Here is an 8,908-nt window from a genome sequence, read left to right as displayed (position 1 = left end):
GAACAAAGGGTGTATTACTGACTTGAAATTTTTATCTCATTACTCTAACAAACACCACACACACACACAAACACATACACACACACACACACACACCCAGTGCACAAACATGATAGAAATAAATTTCTTTTTCACATGTCAGTCCAAGAGTAAACACACAGAGCTGCTTTGCTTGCTTCTTTTACCCATCGCTCTGACATCTACAGTAGAGTTCTTGTGTCACAGATTGATATAATCCCTAGAGCTCTTGTACAACTTTGAAACAAGAGTTGTAACAAGATCTTTTATGAACCCAATATCTTGTGCTCTTTTGAAGAATATGTATACTAAAACTGGAAGGATATCAAAGAAGATTAACATAGCCCTATACAAGAAAGACATGTCCCTATGCAAGAAAGATCTGAAAATACTTGAAGCATTCCACATTCATGATGAGTTCTGGTGTTCTGTTGCACAGTAGAGTGACTATCTAAAACAATAACATGATGTAGATTTCAAAATGCTCAGAGAGGATTCTGAATGATTTTATGACAAAAATGATGTTTGAACAGATTGCTATGCATAGACTAATTTGAGTATTATATAAATACACAAATTATCATGTGTCAATTTTAAACAGGGTTCAAGCTTTGTTAATGGAATCAAATATTGGTCATTCCACAGAGACACTAACCCACAAGGCAAACACACTGTGTATCTCCTTTACAATGACCTTTCTATCCACTTTTGAGGATTCAAATTGAGAGGCAAGGTGAACAAGATTAACATGAAAACGAAAATTTTCAGAAAACTGAGTATCTCATGAAGCACAATTTTCTGGGTCATCACTGGAATCTGAAACTTCATAATCCCTCTGAAATGAATCCTCTTAGACTCCAAAGCACTTAGATTCTCTCATCATTACCATTGTGGAGACACCTACCAACCATGATCTGAGTATGGAGAAGCACTAGCCTTCACTCAAAGGCCTAATGGACCAATTCTTCTCTACACAGCTGTAACCAGCTGCACACTTGACATAAAACAAGACATGTGGCAGCTGGGAAGACTGACTAGCCAAAATAATGCATTTGACTTTTGTTGCAAAAGGTACCTCTCCATCAAGAGGGATTATGAAACAGGAGTCTATATCATGGCCAAGCCAAGGCAAAGCCTAATATGGGAATCCTATTGGTCTACAAACTACCGCATAAGTTTCCCAGGTTCTTCTCAGAACACCCAGGGTGTCTTATAAATGAGATTCTACTGTAATCTGTACTGACTGCCCTTGAAATCCCATCTCGAAGTGTCACACACATTCTGGCAAGGGATGCAAAGGGAAGCAGGTGTGTTCTCAGTTCAAAAGCAGGCCAGTGGCCTAGATGGTTATTACCCAGGATTAAGCTCGACTACATTGCCTCTTTTTATTCCGACACACTTGAATATTTACTATCCTGTATCATTTCAACCAGATTATATTCATATGTTCAGCCCATATTTTTTAAATGCCCAAGAAAATAACAAAGGCATGCTTTAAAATTTCCATAGGAGGTAGTACAACTTCAATCCATTGCTGAGAACTAAGTCCTTAATTTCATGTGGATTTTCCTAGAGCTTCATAGGGGTCGGCTTTTGATGTAATACAAGTGTGTCACTTAATTTTACACAGCTATGATATGGGACACTGTTACCAGTACAAGAATAATTTAACTTCGATTTAATCTAAGGATCACTAGTTTTAGTATGATTTGGATCCATTTTAGTACCAAAAGAAATGACAGAAAATATACCAGACATATAGCTGTCCAGACATTAAAATTAAACTGAAAAAATTACAACTGCATTCCATTTTTTTGTTGGGGCTAAACATCATTTGTCCTGATATCTTTTAGGAATTTCTTCAGAACTAGAAATTTCTTGAAGGAGTACAACTCAAGATGGGTTTTACATTTTTTAGTTCATTTAAAAGGGTAATTTCTCCTATATAAAATAAGATCCCTAGGCATTTGATTTGCTAGCAAGCCACCATTACATGTCAGGAACATTGGCAACTTCTGGTAGCATCTCCCATTTCCAAATATTTCTTCCCATTGTTGCCTCTAATTATTCCTTAATCCCATACTCTCACAAGACATTTTCTCCCAGATAAGAGGAAAAGATCAGGCTAGCTACCTCTTGCACTGGTCAGCTTTCCTTGACTGAGAAACAATACCTGACACCCTCAACTTGAAGGAGGAAAGGTTTTAATTTAGCTCATGGTTTCAGGAGATTCCGTACATGGCTGGCAGGCTCCAAGACAGACAACTCACAGTGAAGAGCATGATGGAGAAAAGCTCTTTGGTTCACAGCAGTCAAAAAAAAAGAGCTGGGAACAGTGCCAGAGAGAAAAAAGGCTGGAGATCATGTACAGCAGGAGTCCCCACCACTCAGGCTGAGGGTTGCTTAGGTAAGGCCACACAGCAGGAGGTGAGCAGTGAAGAAAAGGGAAGCTTTGTCTGCATTTATAGGCATTCTTCCATTTACCACTTGAGCTCTGCCTCCTGTCGGATTAGCTGCTGCGTTAGATTCTCATAGGGATGTGAATCTTACTATGAATTGCATAGTTGAGGGATGGGTTGAATCATCCAAAAGCTAACCTCCCCCTTCCCTCACAGAAAAATTATCTTTCAGGATACTGGTCCCTGGTACTAGAAGGATTGGGGACCTTTAGTATGTAGTATCCAAGGCCAGTCCTGTTTGAGTTACCTAGGCTCTCCTGGGAAGATGTGCTAGTAATCTGGTAAACATTCCTTAATCCAGTGAAACTGGCATATCAGGAAAAATTGTCACATCTGTGGACTATAATATTCATCATTTTGAGAATGTGGTTTAAAATACAAAATTAGAATGTAATATTTAAAATACTCATTGATGAGCACTTGGTTTGTTTCCAAGATTTAGGTACTACCAATTGTGCTACTATAAACACATGTGCACGTATATGCTGTGGTACTATGGTGTTTTTAATTCTTCTGGGATGATACACTGAAGGGGAATAGTGGGGTTGAATGGGACCATTAATCTTAGGTTTTTGAGGAATCTCCACACTGATTTCCATAGAGGTTTTACCAAGCTACAGTCTCACCAACATTGGGAAAAAGTTCCTTTACCCCACAGTCTCTCCAGAATTTGTTATTGGTTGAATTCTTGATGATAGCCATGCTTTCTAGATTGAGATGAAATCTCGGTGCTACTTTAATTTGCATCTCTTGAATGACCAACGATGCTGAACATATTTTCATGAATTTATTTTCCATTTTTATTTCTTCATCTGAGGAGTGTGTATTCATCTCAGATGCCCATTTTTGGATTTTCTCCCAGCTCTCTTATCTCCACCCTTTGCCCTGATGCTGCCCCCAAGTAAACTGTCTTGTATTGTCACTTGACTGCCAGCTACCCTGAGATTCTTCTCTCCTCCCACAGTAAATGTGTCTTCCATGGCAGTCTTTCTCAGTCACAGCTCTTATCTTACCCTTCTCCTGATGTCAAACCTTTAGCAAATCCCCACAGAATGTCAAAGTCCAAATGCTATACCCTGCATTCTGGGACATCTCCTAGGTCTGGCCCCAGCCTCTTGCAGAGGTGCAACTGCCGTGGCATGTCCTCCTTTCCACAGAGAGGCCATCCTCACCTCCTTCAGGACTATGTATCAGCTGAGCCTGGTTACCTCCTCTGTTCAGATGCAGAACCAGAAGGAAGGTCTGTGTGAAACCACCAGGGTACTCAGCCTTCTTTTTCCTTTTTGTTTAAATTTTATGTATTTGGTACAGGGTCTCACTACACAGCTTGGACTCATAGTAATTATCCTGTTTCAGCCTCCCCAGTGCTGGGATTACAGGTGTGCACCATCATGCTCTATCTCAGTGGCCAGCTTCACGTGCCTGGGTGGGGCTGGCACATCATGTAGGAACAGGGATCAAACTCAGGTCCTTCTTGCCTAGGCAGGTGCTCAGACTGCTGAGCTATCTCTGTGGCCCCCCAGTCTTATTCTTCTTATGCATGAAAAGGACAAGTGCATTCACATTTGTCCTCACAGTCTACTTACCTATGCATAAGCCCTTCCACTCTGGTGGGTCACGGTGTCTAAGGCAGCAGAAATGGCCCTTCCACCGCCCCATTATGGAGTTTGTGACTCTCTAGTTACAGGATGTGGGGTAACTAAAAAAGTATGTAGGTTAAAAAATAGGTGTTACATTACTTAGGTCAAGTTCCAATGAAATATAAAAGAGCCACATAAAATGTAAAATGACTTTTTTAAGCACTCGACAATTGCACATTTTTCATGGTTTGGGGTTTTGCATGGGAAACAATGCAATGCAGAACACATTTTGCATTATTTTATAATGAATCACCCAAAGAATCATATACAAGGAGGACAGGAAAACTGTTCATACACAGAAGACCAAAGAATCCAGGTGAGAGCCTGGATCCTAATATCCAACATGAGTCCAGTCGAAAACCTAGAGCTCATAACAATGCCTCTCACAAGTCCAATTGGAGGCCTAGAGCCTGTGACAATGTCTTTGCAAGCCCATTTTATGGATCTGTGCTAGAAAGGTCCAAAGGTCATTGGTGGAAGCTAGAAAGTCTATGCCAGCAGGATGAAGGATCTGTGCTGGCTAGATGAGCGATCTGAACTAGAGCTAGAAAGCAATACTCAAGGTAAGAACCAGAGCTCCCCCAACAGTGCCACAGCTGTCCTCAGCAACAGTGAGGTTGAAGCTCTTCCAGCAGTGAGTAAAGCTGAGTTTCCATCGGGAAAGCCAACATGACAAGCTTCTCCATGAGGCTGAGCAGTGCACCATCCAGAGCCAGGAAATGATGCTCAAGATGAGGAAAGAGCTCCTCCAAGATGAATCATGGCTATTTTCAGGGACATCAAAGGTCCTGAGCTCTTTCTCCAGTAAGAATAGAGCAGTTCATCAGGAAAGCCAACATAGCAAGCTCACCCAGCAGAACAGCCCAAGAGATCCAGCAGCTTCCAACAGCTTCTCCAAACAGCCTTCCTAACAGCTTCTCACAGCTTCTCCAGTTCTGCCTCTTATGCTGCTGGCAACAGTCCTGAGGTGGCCTACCACACCCAGCACCAGGATAATTCAGTTCAGGTGGGGTGTAACCAGTTCACTACCAGTTAACATTCCACTACATTTTATTTGAAAACCAAAATAGCTCATTTAAATTCTCCTCTGAGAAGATTTTGTCTTTTTTTTTTTTTAACCAGGACCATGCATTTGCCAGGCAGGTGCTTGTGTCACTGAGCCATATCCCCAGCCCCTCTGAGAAGATTTTGAAGCTAAAACTTATAATTGTCATTACCTACCAAAATGTACATATCATCCTTCACATACTAAATATTTAATGAATGCTGCTAACTTATTGTTTCTATGCATAACTATTATACTATATCATTTTCCAGGAGTATATAAATATAATTAACCCACTAGTCCAGTAGAAAATGTTATAGGAAGGACAATAACTTGTGTGTGCATTAACTGATTGTACTTTTACTTTTTCTATATTCTCTTTAAAACTATCAGAAAAGTATTTAAAAACATCTTCAGCATTTCCCAAACTTCTTACATAACAGTCCTGATTTTTGTAGGTTACTTTTTCAATTAGGTACTAATTTCAGTATGTTTACAGGCTATCCTAAAAGAGTGTGAGTAAGTTATTAAACAAAAAGAGCAAATCACGTAGAGATTTTAATTATACAGGCACTTGTGAGAAGGTGGGAATCGAAATTGAATTAATTTTTAAACAAAAATATATGAAGAGAAACATGGAGTAAATCAGTTTCCTTTCCCGTCAATAATTCTTTTCCATATCAGGCTTAGGAGATAAGCTGTACACACTGATTTAATTTCCCCTCCCCTTTTCCTTGTGTCACCACCTTGACCCCATACTTTGGGTCTTGTCAAATCTCTCTACTCTTCTTAAAATTGCTTTCAGATGCCATGAGCACATAGTCTGTCCCAAAACAGCTCCTCTTAGTGGTGGTGCTCACTCAGGGACACCAGGCTCATGCTGATGCCGAATGTGTTACTCTTTCATCTTCGAATTTTTCTCCATTCATGTAAGCAAGGAACTACCAAGCCAGCTCTGATTTCCTGCTGTTCAGTGCTTCTTGAAATAGAGCCTGCTCTTGTTAGCAAAAGTTCTGAAGTACCAAAATTTTTAAAGTGCTCATTGTATATAGGACCAGATGACATGACCTTACAAAGAAAATAGGCTCTTTTAATCTACTAACCCTAGAAGCAGAGACGTTGCCATATAAATCCGCATATCTACACGTCTGTATCTATGTCTGCATATATCTATGTCTTTCAAGAGGTAGGTCTTTCTGAAGCTAAAGTAGGTCTCTTTGAGCCAAGGAGTATTGTGATATTAATGATGCAAAGGAATCTAGCCTCAAAATATATAAACTCTCTCTGATTGATGACTGGAATTCTTAAGAAGGTCACTAATGCCCCTAATCCTTACTAGATAAAAAGAAAACATGTACAGAGACAAGATCCTAATTTGCTTGCCATTGTTTCCAGCATGCACAATATTGACACCTAGATATTACTTGCAAAAATTTTATCACATGGGAGGCAGCCAGATAGCTCAGTGGATTAAAATGCTTGCTTAGACAGATGCAGGGACTGGGGTTTGATGCCCTGCATGCTGTACTGGTCTATCCCTGGGGCATGCTGAGACAGAGATTGAGACTGGGCACGTGTGTAATCCCAGTGCTTGGGAGGCTGAAAACAGGAGAATCACTACAAGTCTAATCTGTGTAGTGAGACCCTGTAGACCCTGTACTAATTATATAAGAAGAAAAAGAATTTTATGACATGAATGAAATAATGAATGGATGAAGAAAAGTCTCAAAAGAAAAATTTTCCCAAAATATGTAAAGCACTAAAATATAGGTTCCTGGTAAGAGAACACCATATCAGAACTGAGTATAGAATGTAAAAAGGCTTCAAAAATTTAATTAAAGGAAAGAGAAAGACTTTGCTGCCAGGGAAATGAGAATCAAACTCCAAAAGTACTAAAAGCAGTCAGTGGTCATCTGTGTTCCACTTGTACCCATGAAATTTCCTTTCTAGTTCTCAATATCTATTGTTAATTTTTGCCCTTATTTATTCTCTTTGTTTCTTACACAAAAGAAATAATGCAACATATAAACCTATATGTTCTATTGATTTCATTAAAAGCATAGTCTCAAGGTGTATCTAACTTACCAAAAGTGTTCAAAAGGGAATGAGAACAACGGGGGTAGGCTGCAAAAACAGAATGAAGAAAAGAAGGGAGATAAACCTTTTATAAATAAGGAGGAAAAGAATAGTGGAAGGGAGAAAGAGGGATTGAGGGGGGAAAAAGAGTAAATATGTATTATGTACAGGTGCAAACTCCCTATGATGAATGGGATCATAATGTATATCAAAAGTATACCAATGAAATTAATTTTTTAGGGCTGGCTAGATAGCTCAGTGGACTAAAGCGCCTGCTTAGGTAGAAAGCAGTGCCCAGGGATCGATCCCTGGCATCCAGAGCTGGCCTTTCCCCCAAGATACCCTGAGCCTGTAATCCCAGCCCTTGGGAGGCTGAAAACAGAAGAATCACTAGAAGTCCAATTTACATAGTGAGGCCCTGTAGACCTTGTACCCCACAGACCCTGTACAAAAAAAAAAAAATAATTTTTAAAGTCTACAGAATTAATATTATGATGTAAATAGACCATTAAAGTGGTTAATAAAAAAGAAAAATTTCTCACCACAGGGAAACCCTGTTGACTGGATATTAGTACATTTAGTTGGGCTTTCAACTTTCTCTATATAGATATCTGCTGAAATTTGCATGGGTTACATCTTGATGCCCCCTAGCATCTCCTGCACTGGTAGGCAGGGCTTTTTCAAGAGGACTGGACTGGATTCTATCTTTGTCTTACTGTCAGGAGGTGGGGCCTGGTCACTGAGGTGCATTGCTAGGCATAAACCAGAGGAATGCCTCGTGCTCTTTGGATCCTCCCTTCCCTTTCTCCTTCCTGGACACATGGCATAAGCCGCTCTTATCCACCTACGCCCTTTGGCCATACCATTTCCCTACTTAAGCCTGGTGAACGTGGACTGAAATTTCTGACCTGGGAGTCAAGATAAGCCTTTCCTGCTTCAAGTTATGGATGTTGGATGTTTTGTCCAGCAACCAGGAAATTAAGACAATGTCTGAAAAAACTAATAAAAGCTATACGCTTTTGAAATATTTAAGTCTCAGGAAATTGAGAATTTCTCAATGAGAGTTTTTTTCTTTCATTTATTGTAAACTTCATTGCCTAAACTAACATAACATAATTTTTACAAAATTTCTGGATGAATTTATCTTACTAAATGTCTTTCTCAATCATAAGGAAGTTCACTGTGGACTAGTATGTGGTCTATTTTAGAAAACATCCCATGTGCAGCTGAAAAGAATGTGCATTCAGATGTTGTTGGCTGGAGCACTCTGTATATGTCCACCAAGTCCATTTGTTCCAAGCTCTGGCTCAGTTCTGCCGCTTCTTTGCTAATTTTTTGTCTGCTTGACCTATCTTTTTGGGATAAAGGGGTGGTAAGGTCTCATGTTAAGATTGTGGTATTGCAGGATCTCAGGACAAATCCTGAGGGCATTTCACTGACCTTCTCAGACCAAAAAGCTACAACTCTTGTTGCATAGGTCCTGCTTTACCTTGGTCTTAACCATCCAGTAGAAAAGTATGAAGTCGAAATATAAGAAATAAAGCCATGCTGTTGGGTTGAGCTGTGGGGGACTCAGGTCAATAATTTCTGACATTGCCAGTTAAATATAAGACCCAATGCTATTATGGGCTACTGGACTCTTTTAGAATATTTTGCTGAGTTTACACACC

The sequence above is a fragment of the Octodon degus genome, unplaced genomic scaffold (assembly GCF_000260255.1).
Source record: "Octodon degus isolate 3935 unplaced genomic scaffold, OctDeg1.0 scaffold00362, whole genome shotgun sequence".
Taxonomy (NCBI): domain Eukaryota; kingdom Metazoa; phylum Chordata; class Mammalia; order Rodentia; family Octodontidae; genus Octodon; species Octodon degus.
The sequence above is the reverse complement of the archived record's forward strand: the minus strand, read 5'-3'. Positions refer to the sequence as shown.